Here is a 14,536-nt window from a genome sequence, read left to right as displayed (position 1 = left end):
AGGTAGATACAATTATGATTTCAAGTTTGCAGCTAAAGAAACAGAGCCCCAGAAAATGTAGCTTGATCAGAGTCACCCACTGACAGATTGCAGAGTCAGGAATCCAAAGACTGTTCTTCTAACTAGTATGCTCTGTGACCTTTCTAGGAAAAATAAAAGACAACAGATAGAGGTTTTTAGAGTAGGCAAAGTAAGCCAAAGTTCTCCAGGTGCTACAGAAGTGTTTGCTTACCTGTTATTTAAACTAATAGGAATGGCTGGAACTCGGAAGACCCTAAATTGGTTTCAGATGAGCCACTTAACTGGCCAGTTAACCAGTCGCTCAATTGCTTGTTTGTTAAAATGTGAACCTTTGTGAGGTAATAGAGTATTAGCCAACCCCAGAAGGAGAATCAAAAAGAAAAAAAAAAAAAGCAACAAAAAAAAATATATAGTGATATTTCATTTGAGGAGGACATATGGCTGAAAGCACCTGGGGAAAAGCTGGCCATTTTTAACGTGTAGTAAACTCAGTAGCAGTCAACGGTCTGTGGTGGAGAGCTCCCAGGAGCTTACATACACTACCTTGGCCAGTCAAGAATATGTAAAGAACTGCCTCTTTGTAGACTGGCACCCACATGCATGTGTCTTCCTTTGTTTGCCCTTCGCTAGACTCCTTCAACCATGGAAGGTCACTGTCTTATCCAGACCTTAACAAGGTGATAGACTTAGTGGAATAATGTTTCTAGTGTTTGAAGGATAGTTGAGGGATTAGCCTTGTTTTTTTTGGCCCCCCCAAAAAGACAAATGATCAGAATAAAGGAGACAGATTATAGCCCAGTGCTGGGAAGAATTTCTTACTATTGCAGTTGTGTAAACACAGAATGATTATCTGAATAACGACTAATCTTTCTTGAGCACCTGCTTTGTGCCGAGTGCCATATGAGGACTGTGACATTTTCATTGTTATTCCTCACAGTGGCTCTGTGAACTAGGTATTGGTTCTTGAACATTTACGAATAAAACTTTCAAAAGTGGTTAACTTGCCCAAAGTCAAACGGTTGGTAAGTGAAAGAGCCAGAAATTGAACCCAGAGCCATCTGATTCCTATAATACATAGTTACCAGAGGTTTTGAGAAATAAACTAGACAACCAGTGTTAGCAAATAGGTTATTAAAGACGTTTAAGCATCAGATGGGATGATTGGTTAGGCAGATGACCTTTCAACTCTCTCCTAACCTTAAATTGGTCCTATTATGTTTATAGACTCTATTTGCTATTAGGAAAGTGATAGCTAGTCATAGAATTATTATAGAAAAATAAGTTTCCCTTCATAAAAACCAGCTGCTTTACCACTTTTACATAAGTTCTATAAATTTACCTTCCCAGTATGATGGAGGCAAGAATATTTGTTAGTTTTGCTTTCAAAAAAAGTCATTAGTCCAAGTGAATAAAATGTCCCAAAACCCCACAACATTTTATGAAAGACAAGGACATTCGATTTGGTAGTGTAATACCTTTAAAATAAATGCCTGAATAGCTTTTGGAGTATAGTATGATGTGTTTTTAACAAATGTTGAAGAGTGTCTTACTGTATATTTTAGAAAAATGTTTTAAAAATTTTATCAAAGTTAGCTATTTTCTGGACCCACATGACCTCTTAGCCCCTCAGACCTGAGAAACATTATTTAGGTTTGATACCCTGCTGTAAAACAAGAGGGAACCTGAAGCTTAGCTTTCAGTTCAGTGCAGGTCAGAGGAGTACATCTCCTTGATATTATTGCTCCAAACAGCGGCTGCAGACGTGGAAGCAGGACAGCCAGGACAATGGCATGCTGACTCTTCCACATCAGTATTCAAGACCTGCTTGGATAATGTTTGTTTTTGTTGAATTGGTTTTCAGATTTTCAGGTTTAAAGGCTTTTAAAAGTAATTTGATCACTTTTACACATTCTAATAGAATCACTTTATGGCAGGAGATTGTTTTTATTTAGCCAAACACAGTGAAAGCTCATACTTGACGCTCTTCAGCAAATAGAGGTTCACAGGAAAAAGATCACCCTAAGGATAGCTTTGACCAATTTGCTTTCATCTTTATCACACAACTTAAAGGGTTCAAGTTGCTTGGTAAATGATTATTATCTACTTCAGTGATTGACTTTTTTTTTTTTTTTCAAGTGGACATTGAGAAATAATTTCTCAGCTGTGATTACTGTACATTTCAAAGTTAATTCCTAAAGCCTTTTAAGGATGAATTTGATTTGTCTGATCTTAGGGATTAAATCTTTCAATGTGCTACCTCATTTCTTAAATACAGCTCCATCATAAGAAAATTTAACAATGAAATATTTTAATGTTAAATAGGTTTTATTCAACTTCCTATAGAGTGAGTAGTTTGAGAGAGGGATATGGTGGAAAGCTTTATGATACCAGCATTTTGAAACCTTTGCTCATTCTTATCTGTAGTCCATAAGCATATTACATCTTAAAACCTTGGCCAGGAAGACACTGATCAGAGGAAATTAAGTGAAAAATGATCACGTTTTAACAAAGAGATGTTAAAATAAAGATCTTCTTGAAAGTATTTAAATCTTGTGTTTTTCTTTTTTTATTACTCAATGAATTTTATTACAAAATTTATAGTTGTACAACAATCATCATGACCCAATTTTATTGCATGTGTGACAGGTATTCTGTTAGAAAAATGCAAGAATGCTATAAAATCTTGTGTTTTTCTAACGGGAATACTAGTCACATGTTTTTCAAATCCAGAGAACTTCCTGTGTAGGATAAAATACTTTATTACTCTTTGATTTTGTAATTTTTTTGTGAGTTTATATTTAGAGGGACAAAGGAGGTCTTAGATTTGAAACCAAACATTACAAATGGCACTATCATATTGTTTTAAATCTTAAGGTACCTTAGAATTATGACAGCTTACCCCTCATTTTACAGTCTGAACCTCTAAGTGTTTGACTTGTTGCATGTTTTACTGGGAATGTGATCCCTGCCAGGTGCTGGGATATAAGACAACAGAGGTGGACTCCTTGCCCAGAAGAGCTTTACACTTTAGTTGAGGGCCACACATAAATGGCGCAAAATGCAGTTTTGTAATGAGATGATTGAAAGATGTACTGAGTAGTGCTGGGGAGTCCTGCAGGTCCCCAGCCTGCATAGTTCAGGGAAGGCTGCCCAAGGAGGGAAGGGGTGAGTCCTCAGCTGAGACTTACAGACTGTAAAAGATTTTATTCCTTGAGCTTGATTATCAGCAAATGGAGCATTGTTATATGATGCATTTTTAACTCTGATATATTTTATCAAGTGATGATGATGGTAAGGATTGTGTGGGTGAAAGGGGAGAAGGACACTGAGCAGAAAGTTCTGTCAAGAACTTTTTATTCTTTTTATTCTACGTCACATTATTTTTCCCATGGTTATGTCTTAGTCATATCCTCATGTGTAATGGCAAGGATTTAAATATAAAACACATTATTCATTTTATATAAATGCTATAATTGAAAGCACAGTAAGTACCAAAATAATAAAGCAAAATATAGAGTAAATATTGATATAAGAACTTAAGTGATGGTGGAATTGAACAAACAGAGAGGTATGGCATATATGTGCCAGTCTCTATATCTTTTTTATCTAAAAAGGAAAGGAAAGAGGAAAGGGAAGGAAAAGAGAAAGAAAGGAAAGGAAGGAAGGAAGGAAGGAAGAAAGAAAGAAAGAAAGAAAGAAAGAAAGAAAGAAAGAAAGAAAGAAAGAAAGAAAAACAGAAAGAAAGAAAGACAGAAAGAAAGGAAGAGAAGAAGGGAGAGAGAAGGGAGAGAAAAGGAGAGAAAGAGAGAAAGGGAGAGAGAAGGAGAGAAGGAATGATGTATATAACGGAGATTCTCACAAAGCTAAAGTATTTAAATTTTTGATGTTAAAATGTTTTAATTTTATTAAATAACATTCATAGTAGGTAGTAGTAGTTGTTTCTAATGATCTCAGTTGCCAAAGTAAAAATTACCCGGAAGCATTTTTAGTCCAGTAAAGTGAAGTCAGAAAGACACTGACCTATGTTACCAGCACTGTTCTTCCTGCTTCTTCTCCAGCCCGTAGAGCCTCTTCTAAAGCCTCCTTTCTACCCCGCAGCCTAATCTGTATCTGAGTATCAGGTGCCGAGGCAAATCACGCGGACTCTCCCTGCTCCTGGACTGAGTATGCCCGAGACCTGGACAGCAGCACAGCCTGTCTCAGATGGGCAGTTACTGGCTACAGTTCCTGAGGTTTTTACTTCAGACATTTGCCGTGTATACTGATGAGCAAAGGAGACGTTATAGAGAGGTATGGGTGGCAGTTTCACAGTCAAAATGAAACCATTTAAAGTGAGTAGCCTACCAGTGGTGTGCCAGTAGCTTCATCTCCCTAGTTGAAAAATGTATTTTAATGTTACATGTTACTATTTGAAGACATAGAAATTCTTCAGGTACAGTGTGCATTTTCTTATTGTTTTGCTCATTAATCCCTTGGGGTGGGAACCAATGGGGTTCCTTGGCTTCTTCCCTTTACACTGTGGCCACTCTTCTCTCTGTCCATGGATAGGGTCTGTAAGTGATATTCTCTGCCACAGACTGACTAAAATCCTCAATCTAGAAAGCTTTGTGTTCTGGGCTGTTCCAGGAAGCATGATGTCATGATAATTTTACCATTTTTGGCAAGTCAAGTCAGAGTTCACAAAGCAAGGCAGCACTTTTACCTAGGCAGCACCTAAAGAACATAATTATTAATTAAGTGATAAATGATTCCTCTAAATAGACTTTGTATATAAAATATATTTTATAAGTAATTCTGTTTAAAATAGAAAATATATCTATAGGTTTTGTGATCAAAGTTTGATGTATGAATTGATGCCCATTACTGATAATTTTGTTATACTCATGGTCTGCTTCTGCCTGGTAAAAAAAGTTCCTTTTCTTCCCCCTTTTTTTTTTGGCTGGGGGAGGGGGAGGCACGCCCACAGCATGTGCAAGTTTACCAGGCCAGAGATCTAAGTCCCACCACAGCACTGACCCAAGCCACAGCACTGACCCAAGCCACAGCACTGATGCCAGATCCTTAACCCACCAGACCACCAGAGAATTGTGGAAGTTCAGTTTTCACTGATACTTAATTTATTTGTTTTTCCCTTTTCCTTGGTAATTGAGAAATTAGTGGACATTCTAGGATAGGACAATTCTGGTATTTCATTCAAACCTATTTAAGTGATCAAAAATAATTTTGCAAAATGAAAAACTGATAATGGGTGCATATACATGTATCATAATTTGAAAATTATATAAAGCTACAGCAGGTGATGCTTGATTTAACAAGGAAAGCTTTTATATTACAAATTTACCCCAACAGTATTTTATGTATCCTTAAAAATAATTTCTTGGTCAGAATGCTTCAGTAAGGACATTCACCACATAACTCTTGACTTTATAAATTAATTTAAGATAAATTCAATATATTGTTTGAACAGCTGAAACAAAAGGCATGGTTTTGTTAGATAATTACACTGTTGAATAATAAACTCCATTAAGAATCACTTTGTTGCTCTTATTGATAAGCAGAGTTTCTTCCTATATGTATAATTTGAAAATTATTGCGGAAGATTAGGATGCATTGTAAAATTTTTCTGATTCAACCTATTTTTAGCACTTAAATCTATGGATTTGGGAAGAAGTGACCCAAGATACTAAAAAATAGACAATTCCTGTTTTAAGTGGTACAAAGGCTTGGAAGTGTTGGGGAGCATGGTTGAGTCAGGAACCTGCAAGTTAAATTGATTTCAGAATTGTCACTTGGCAAGGATCAGTTAGAACAAATGAATAAATAAATGTGCAGGCCTACAGACATACACAACTCATGATTCTGAAACATATATACACTGATTTTCTATCCTACTCTTTGATCTAATGCAACATTCTTAATAGAACGTACTTTGTAAAAAAAAGTACATGAAGATCTTGTCCTCAAAGATGGGGAACATTTTAAGAACAGGGTGTACCCTGTGAGTAAATGCAGTGTGTCTAGTAAGTATACTAAAAACCCCAGGAGCTTTGATCTAATGCCAGCTGTTTCATCAGTTCTGTTGGTAATCTTTTTTAGTGATCTGTGACCTTGACCTTGTGCTTAGGTCTGTATGTCAAATCTATTTTGGGGATGGGAAAAACGTAGTTGGATTTAATAGGATTTATGCTCCAGTCTCAAAGGATGTTCATATATATATATATGCATACACACACACACACACACACACACACACACGTACTATAGATATTCCAACAATTCCAGGAGAAGAAAGTGCCATTCTCCATTATATTTCATAGTTTGGAATATGAAAATATATGGAGATTGGAAAATATTATGCTTCTCAAGACTGATAGAAAGCACCAGTTACTTTGAAGAGCTATTGGAAAAGTTAGGAGAAGCTATACTGTGGGTTTTATACTTAGACCTTTCTTTCCACACTTATGTGCCACCAAATAATGTTAGTTTTATGTTTCTCCAGAGAAACTATTGTTTAACTGAAAGAGTGAGCAGACATTAATATTAATGTTCAATAAATATCACATGTACTCTTTAACATATAATAACTATCTTCCTGAATTTTAAAAAATTAGTTAGAATTAATTTTACTTAAAAATATTCTAGTTTCAAAGAGTTCCCATCGTGGCTTAGTGGTTAGCAAGTCCGACTAGGATCCATGGGGTTGCAGGTTTGATCCCTGGCCTCAATTGGGGGTTAAGGATCTGGCGTTGACATGACCTGTGGTGTAGGTCGCAGATGCGTCTCGGATCCCACGTTGCTGTGGCTCTGGTGTAGGCTGGCGGCTATAGCTCCAATTAGACCCCTAGCCTGGGAACCTCCATATGCTGTGGGTGTGGCTCTAGAAAAGACAAAAAAGACAAAAAAAAAAAAATTCTAGTTTCTATGTTTTCAAGATAATACAGTACAGCGTCCATGGAGGGCTTCTATTTTGGAACAGATATTGTCAGTTAAGCTCTTTCTCTAGCTGCTTTGATTTGGTGAATGTTTTTAATTTAAAATCTCTTAAGTTATAATCTTAATTTTGATTATAAATTAAATTTTTATATAAACTATGGAGACAGAAGAAAATGAATAGTGGATTTGTTGAATCTGATTCATAGACATAAGCCTCGTGAGGATAATTCAGAACAGAGGGGCTCTTCACTTCCCTGAATCATTTATAGGGGACAATTATTTTACCTTTCTCATGCATTGATCTGTGTTATCAAGGGTTTGAAGTCTTTACTCTCCCATTGTGTTTGGTATACAGTCATCAAGAGATAAGCAAAAGCTCCAGTTTGAATATAAGCTCCTATTTAGCTTTTAAGTAAACATCTGTTTGAAATTTTGTGACTCCAGTAATGAAAGTAGTGAAGATAAAATAACTTTGGGGGAATGGATGGGTAGGTTGTATGGCTGTTTAAAAATAATTTCCTTCCCCTAGAATTCAGTAAGAAGACTATAAAATATATTGGTCAGGGATATCTCCACACCTTTGTGACAGCATATCATCTTTTTGGTTAAAATGCTTGTCGTTTTTATCAACTACAATTTTATAAGTTACTTGGAATCATAGAAATAAAGTGTTAGAGTTGAAGAGATCCTCAGATACCTATGTCCTTCTGTTGAACACTCAGTCCGTCAAGCACTAGTGTCTCCTAGTGAGTCTCTTGCTTGGGAATGTGAGTGAAACTCTTACTCCTGTGGAAGCAGCTGACAGCAAGTTAAAGCTGATGGACCTGGAAGGTAGGAGAAAATTTGGCCTTGGGCAAAAATGTGTAAGTCCCTCAGGTCGCAGGGAGAACAGTCTGGGCAGCTGTTTTACTTGCTGCAATGTCAGTAGCTTCTGCTACCCATCTCTTAAGAGTATTTACATCTAAAATGAGAACCCTTGGGAGAGAGCAAGAAGCTCTTGTGGTCTAATTTTAAATGTTGAGGCTCTCCATTGAGCATTGTTTTTTTAGGTAAGTTTATTTTCTTGGCACCCATCAAATGATACAACCATACATCCATCTTTTGATAGATAAAACTGCAAAGAAAATTAATATCTTGGAATTTAAATTATATCAAAGTACATATACTTATTTTTTTTCAAGTAGTTGGAAATATTTTCTAATAAATGAAATCCTAAGGCTCCTCCTTTACTGTGCTTATATTATTCCCAGCTATGAAGTGGCAACAATTGAATGGTTAATTTTTTTTCAAAAAGTAACTTTTAATGGAGGAATCATTGTAGTCTTCACTTTTCAATGAAGCCCCAGGACTGTTACCTGAAATTTCACTTTTTCTTTCTTGTTCTGTGACATTAAGCATTGGGTTTTATATATTCTAATTTTTCGCTGGCCCTTGGTTTCGAAAGCTAATCTCATCCATTTGCATAAATGTTTGATGTTATATTTTCTTGATAAATTTTTCTTGGGTTTTTATTCCCTTTTCAACTCTTAAAGCTTTCAGAGTCTCACCTAAGAGAACAACAAGTTCTCTGAATTATTTACTTGGATTTGTATTGCTTAAGTAAAAGGTTCAATAATTAGGACTTTGGAATTTTCTTTGCATGCTTACTGAAACATCTTAAATGTTTGTCTTTCCTTTTGCATGAAAAGCACCCCCCCCCAGTCATCTACAGAAAAATGCAGATAATATTGTCCAATAGGAGTAGCCTTTCAGTTAACTTCTGCTGTTTTGACTGACCAGAGCCAAGAATCCAAAGTGCCGATTCAGAAATACATTTAATTTAAATTTGGTACTCAAGCGTTACTTGATAATGCAGGAGAAATTGGGAATTTCATGGAAGCAGTTGGAAGTCATGAGGTATTCATTAGACATCATTTAAATGGCATACAAAGGGACTTAATAATGTTTAGTCATTGAAATGTTTTTAATGGAGAATTTGATTTTTAAGATCTTTTCCTTAAAAACAGCCAAGACCTTCTCATTATTTATCTATTTTCAACCAGATGTAATCCTACATATAAGAATCCTGTTAGATACATCCTTCATTTATCCAAGATTTTACCATTTTCAAAAGCATTTAAAGGAAGTTCCCTGATGGCACAGCAGGTTAAGGATCCTGTGTTGTCACTGCTGTGCCTCAGGTCGCTGCTGTGATGTGGGTTCAATCCCTGGCCCGGGAATATCCGCATACCCCAGGCACAGCTAAAAATTTTTAAGTGTTTAAAAATTCAATGAACTTTCCCTTTGCTTAATAAACTATTACCATCTAGGGAGTGTAAAACACAATGCAATGGAAATAGGAACACCTGGTTGGGAACTGTGTTAATAATGTGAATTATTCACAACTGTCTTTTATGATTAAAGCTCTAAATTAAAGTTATGAAGTTATGTTGATATTTTTATTTTATAAATTCTTGGAAAATGTTTTATGTATTTATATTATATGAATATATATATTATTAGAATATATATTCTAATATATATATTCTAATTCAAGCATTTTACCAGATATTAAACTAGATTGTGTATTGAAACTTGAATCTTAGCCCAAATCTATGCATATGGTCAAGATTCCACAGAATTCTTTTATGGTTTAATTTAATTTTATTATTATTTTTAATAATTCTTTCCTGCCACAGCAATAATTTTTTATTACATGGTATTAGACAAGGAAAATCTCAATTTTATCAAATTTAAACAGTAATTTTATGGTTATAAACAATTTTAAATTAATAAAAGGAAGACTTCATCTATAATTAACTGTAAAGTGTTTGTCCATGAATTTTATTAAATTAACCTGAAATGCATTGATCCTTGATATACTGTCAGGATTCTTTGGACCCAGTTTTGTTTTTTAGAAAGGATGTTACATGACTTTTATTCTTTTTTAAAGTTTCAATGAATGTATTTTTAATTGAAAAAAGCATTGTGTCTTGCTATTACCATATGTGCTCATTGGAACTTTTTATAAATCAAACATACATTATGGAATCTTAGTGATCTTATTTTTCTGTATCTTTTCACCATTTTGCCCTTTATCACTTTTTTGGAATTAATTAATCATTTATTTCCAACTGCGTAAATTAAAGATGAAAAGAATAAGCCAGAGGAAGATAATGAAAGTGCCTAGGAGGATAATGCAGTAGTGAAATAAGTCATCATTATTGTATCATCTTCAGTTTGCTAATATCATAACCCATAAATACTGGTATTATCTTTCAAGAATGTAAAAAAAAAAATGTCTGGAGACAATAGTCTTTCTATTTTGTTTTAAGTTTTTAGTAAACATGGTAGAGAATTCAGTATTTTTTATTTTCCACCCCTAATGTTAAAGAGAAGACAGAGTTCCCGCTGTGACACAGTGGGATAAGAATCCCACTGGAGCAGCTTGGGTCACCGAGGAGGCAAGGGGTCCATACCCAGTACAGTGGATTAAAAAGGATCTTATGTTGCCGCAGCTGTGGGATAGGTCACAGCTGTGGCTTGGATTCAGTCCCTGACCCAGGAACTTCCATATGCCACAGGTGCATCCATAAAAATAAAGAGAAGAAAGTTGGCATTGGAAGATGCTTCAGTTAGATGAATCAGCAGATAAATGCAGAGACTGATAGTAGCATTCTAGATAGGATTGATGATGATGACATTGATTGTACAAGCAACACCTCAGACCATTGTCTTCAGATGACAATATCCTAGATGAATTTTTCAAGCTCAAGAACCAGTAATCGGAAAACATAGTTCTTTTTCACCCAGCCTAATTGAGATGTAATTGACATGTAACACTAAGTTTACAATGTATAATATGATGATGTGATTTGCAAAATGATTACCAAGGTAAGGTTATTTCACATATCCATCACTTCATATAGTTATCGTAACTTTATAGTTTTAAAGGCACGAAGGAGATAGACTATTTTGCTCCAGTTGCTTAATAGGAAGTACTTTATCACTCAGTATTTTGTGACAAGAAATTTGCCTGCCCTGTTTTGCTCAAAGAATATATGACAGTGTTCTTTCTTCTTTTATGATGTTGACACCCCCCAATTTTTTTGAAACAGTTCATAAGTGGACAGAATACTGTATGCTGGTGTGTAATAGAAGGCATTAGAAGAAAACAGATGACATGGAAATAATTCATTAGATTGATCACTGTAATGGGTATTAATAAATCTAAAAGTAAAAAATACTTTGTAGTTATGTAACAAGGAAGATTTCTGTCCTTCTTTCTTCAATATAATTTTGAGCTGTCAAAGTTTTGCAAAGTAATACATTTTGATTTCTACAGCCGCAAAAAGAAAACTCAAAAGTGATGATTAAGCTAGACCCTCTTAGATATGTACTTGAAATCTGGAATTGGTATTTACAAGGTATTTCCAGTAGTTAAACTCTCAGTTCCAGAGTGCCCTGACAATTTCAGGTGTGTTGTCCTTCAAAACCAGGGAAATATGGAATTCAGAATTGGGTTTGCAGAGTTCCTGTTGTGGTGCTGAAGAACTGAATCTGACTAGTATCCATGAGGATGCAGGTTCCATCCCTGGCCTTGCTCAGTGAGTTTAAGGATCCGGTGTTGCCGTGAGCTGTGGTGTAGGTCGCAGACAGGGCTTGGCTCGGATCCCACTAGGCCAGCAGCTACAGCTCTGATTCAACCCTTAGCCTGAGAACTGAGAACCTCCATAAGCCGCAGGTGCAGCCCTAAAAAGCCAAAAAAAAGAAAAGAAAAGAAAGAATTGGGTTTGCTATGTGTAAATTCTTACTAAAAATTCTAGTGAAGATATTTTACATTATCCCTTTATTATTCTGCAAATTGTTATTATTCATAAATTATTATGTATGAATAAGTTGACTTAAATGATAATAAATGTTCATTGGACCCAGGTGGTAAATGATGGTGGCTGTTTTTCTTGGTATACTGAGAGTTAAGTGAATTCATTAAAATTATAAAGAGCTGATTTTGAATTAGAATGATAATATCAAAAGCAAATTCAAGTCATTTCTTGGTATAATAAATGTTACACTAAATTTTTGTTCAAATCAGAAAATTTTTTTCTAAGAATTTTGCGGAATCACCCTATAAAAATGACAACTAACTGGAAATAAACGTTGCTCAGTTTTTATTTTATCACTGGGTAGGTTTTTTTTTTTTTTCCCCCATTCATTCATTCATATTTATATGGAAGTTCCTGGGCCAGGGCTTACTTCTGACCCACAGCTGCAGCAGCACCAGATCCTTAACCCATTTCACTGGGCCAATGATTGATCCTGAGCTACTGCAGAGGCAACTGACTCCTTAACCTGCTGCACCACAGCAGAATCTCCTAATATAATGTATTTTAGTTTCTAAACCAAATTTTTGCTTCTAAACCTCATGAGAGTTGTAAAATTTGTAAGGCGTTCACTTGCGTTTTTTTTCTTTCCTTTTTTTTTTTTTTTTTTTTTTTTCCCTTCCTCCTCAGTACTTTTACCTCCCCTTTGGTTCCTCTTACATATTTTGGTATAATTCTGTTCTCTTTCCATATAAGTCACTTAATAAGTATTTGCATACAAGTCAAGTCTCTTCCTTATTTTGTTTTTGAAGAGAATGTTGAGTATGTTTAAATAGACATGTATATACAAGCTCTAACAAAATCATTGTTGAGGTTACAAATAAACCAGTAAATTCACTGACAAGCCAGTGAACCAGAGTATTTTATAAAATATTCCAGTTTTTAAATATATTGCTTGCAGATCTCTAAAGAAGCCTAATTCTTTTTTTTTTTATTGTTGTTACCACCCTTTTTTTTTCTTTTTTTATTTTCCCACTGTACAGCAAGGGGATCAAGTTATCCTTACATGTATACATTACATTTTTTTTTTCCCACCCTTTGTTCTCTTGCAACATGAGTATCTAGACATAGTTCTCAATGCTACTCAGCAGGATCTCCTTGTAAATCTATTCTAAGTTGTATCTGATAACCCCAAGCTCCTGATCCCTCCCACTCCCTCCCTCTCCCATCAGGCATCCTCAAGTCTATTTTCCAAGTCCATGATTTCCTTTTCTGTGGAGATGTTCATTTGTGCTGGATATTAGATTCCAGTTATAAGTGTTATCATATGGTATTTGTCTTTGTCTTTCTGGCTCATTTCACTCAGTATGAAAGTCTCTAGTTCCATTCATGTTGCTGCAAATGGCATTATGTCATTCTTTTTATGGCTGAGTAGTATTCCATTGTGTATATATACCACATCTTCCGAATCCAATCATCTGTTGATGGACATTTGGATTGTTTCCATGTCCTGGCTATTGTGAATAGTGCTGCAATGAACATGCAGGTGCATGTGTCTCTTTTAAGTAGAGTTTTGTCCGGATATATGCCCAAGAGTGGAATTATGGGGTCATATGGATGTTCTATGTATAGATAAGAAGCCTAATTCTTAACTGTATGTTGGCATTTAGGATTTGTAATGGACTATGCTCAGGTAGTAGGCAACGCCCGATAACATTCTTAAGTAGTAAGTATTTAAAATTAAGTCAGCCAACTATATGTTGGTGATTCAAAAATAATGTGGTTGTCTTTCCACTAAAAGAAAATGAGTCAGGTTAATACTAGCTTTAAATCAAATGAGTTTAACCCTAAAAAGCCTCTATTAAGCAATGGTAAATAACATTTTACATTATGCACTAATACCTGTAGGTTCCAGTGAGCTGTACCATATCCAAGTATTATGTCTCTTTCTCTTTTCTTCCCCCCCCCCTAAATCTCTCAGTTAAATTCTGTACTATAGAACTGAAAAAGCAAGAGAGATAGGAAGGATTGTTAGTGATTTCTCCCACATTAGTTGTTTAAGAAACAGTAAAGGAAGTTACCTGAGGAAATTTGGCACACCTAGTTCCCTGAAGAGTTTGTAATAGTAGAGTCTGAGTGAATTCCAGCCTTAAGTAGTCTCGGAATTTCTGCGGTATTCCAATTTTCTGCTAGAATGGTGGTAGGTGTTGCCTACCTGCACCCCAGGGGAGTGCACCTAGAATAGCTTTTCAGTAACTACTATCTTTGAGTTACAGGTTGATCTTATTAAAAAATGAGTTTCGGAGTTCCCGTCGTGGCTCAGTGGTTAACGAACCCGACGAGGAACCATGAGGTTTTGGGTTCGATCCCTGGCCTTGCTCAGGGGGTTGAGGATCCAGCATTGCCGTGAGCTGTGGTGTAGGTTGCAGACGAAGCTCGTAGCCCGAGTTGCTGTGGCTCTGGTGTAGGCTGGCACCTACAGCTCTGATTAGACCCCTAGCCTCAGAACCTCCATATGCTATAGGAGCAGCCCTAGAAAAGGCAAAAAGACAAAAAAAAAAAAAGAGTTTCTATGAAAAGCTCTTTCTTGCCTCATATAATTGGTTTTGTTTATAGAATATTCTTTTCAAAGAGGTTAATGAGAAATAACCATTTGAACTTTGAATTTCTCTTCAAATCTCTTCTAAATTTGTTTCTTGCCAACTTTTCTACAGGATGATATGATGACTTAGTATGTGTGTGTGTATATATATATATATATGTATAGTTATAGGTTTTTT

At 35.5% G+C, this 14,536-nt stretch overlaps 1 protein-coding gene across 12 annotated transcripts in view; it reads left to right on the top strand.

The window, feature by feature from the left end:
- LOC146397825 (uncharacterized) overlaps positions 1–14,536 on the top strand; it is a 226,180-nt gene that overhangs the window by 68,417 nt on the left and 143,227 nt on the right. For 4 of the 12 annotated variants that reach the window (XR_014825004.1, XR_014825003.1, XR_014825002.1 and 1 more), the window contains one exon: positions 4,120–4,311. The exons of the other annotated variants lie outside the window; for them this stretch is intronic. The gene's annotated coding sequence lies outside the window, so the exon portion shown is untranslated. The remainder of the gene's footprint in view (positions 1–4,119; positions 4,312–14,536) is intronic. 12 annotated transcript variants of the gene reach the window in all.

The sequence above is a fragment of the Sus scrofa genome, chromosome 13, assembly GCF_054392235.1.
Source record: "Sus scrofa isolate SSC_HxYL_T2T_F1_AM1 chromosome 13, Sscrofa_HxYL_maternal_Yorkshire_Landrace_v2.0, whole genome shotgun sequence".
Classification (NCBI taxonomy): Eukaryota; Metazoa; Chordata; class Mammalia; order Artiodactyla; family Suidae; genus Sus; species Sus scrofa.
The sequence above is the reverse complement of the archived record's forward strand: the minus strand, read 5'-3'. Positions and strand labels throughout refer to the sequence as shown.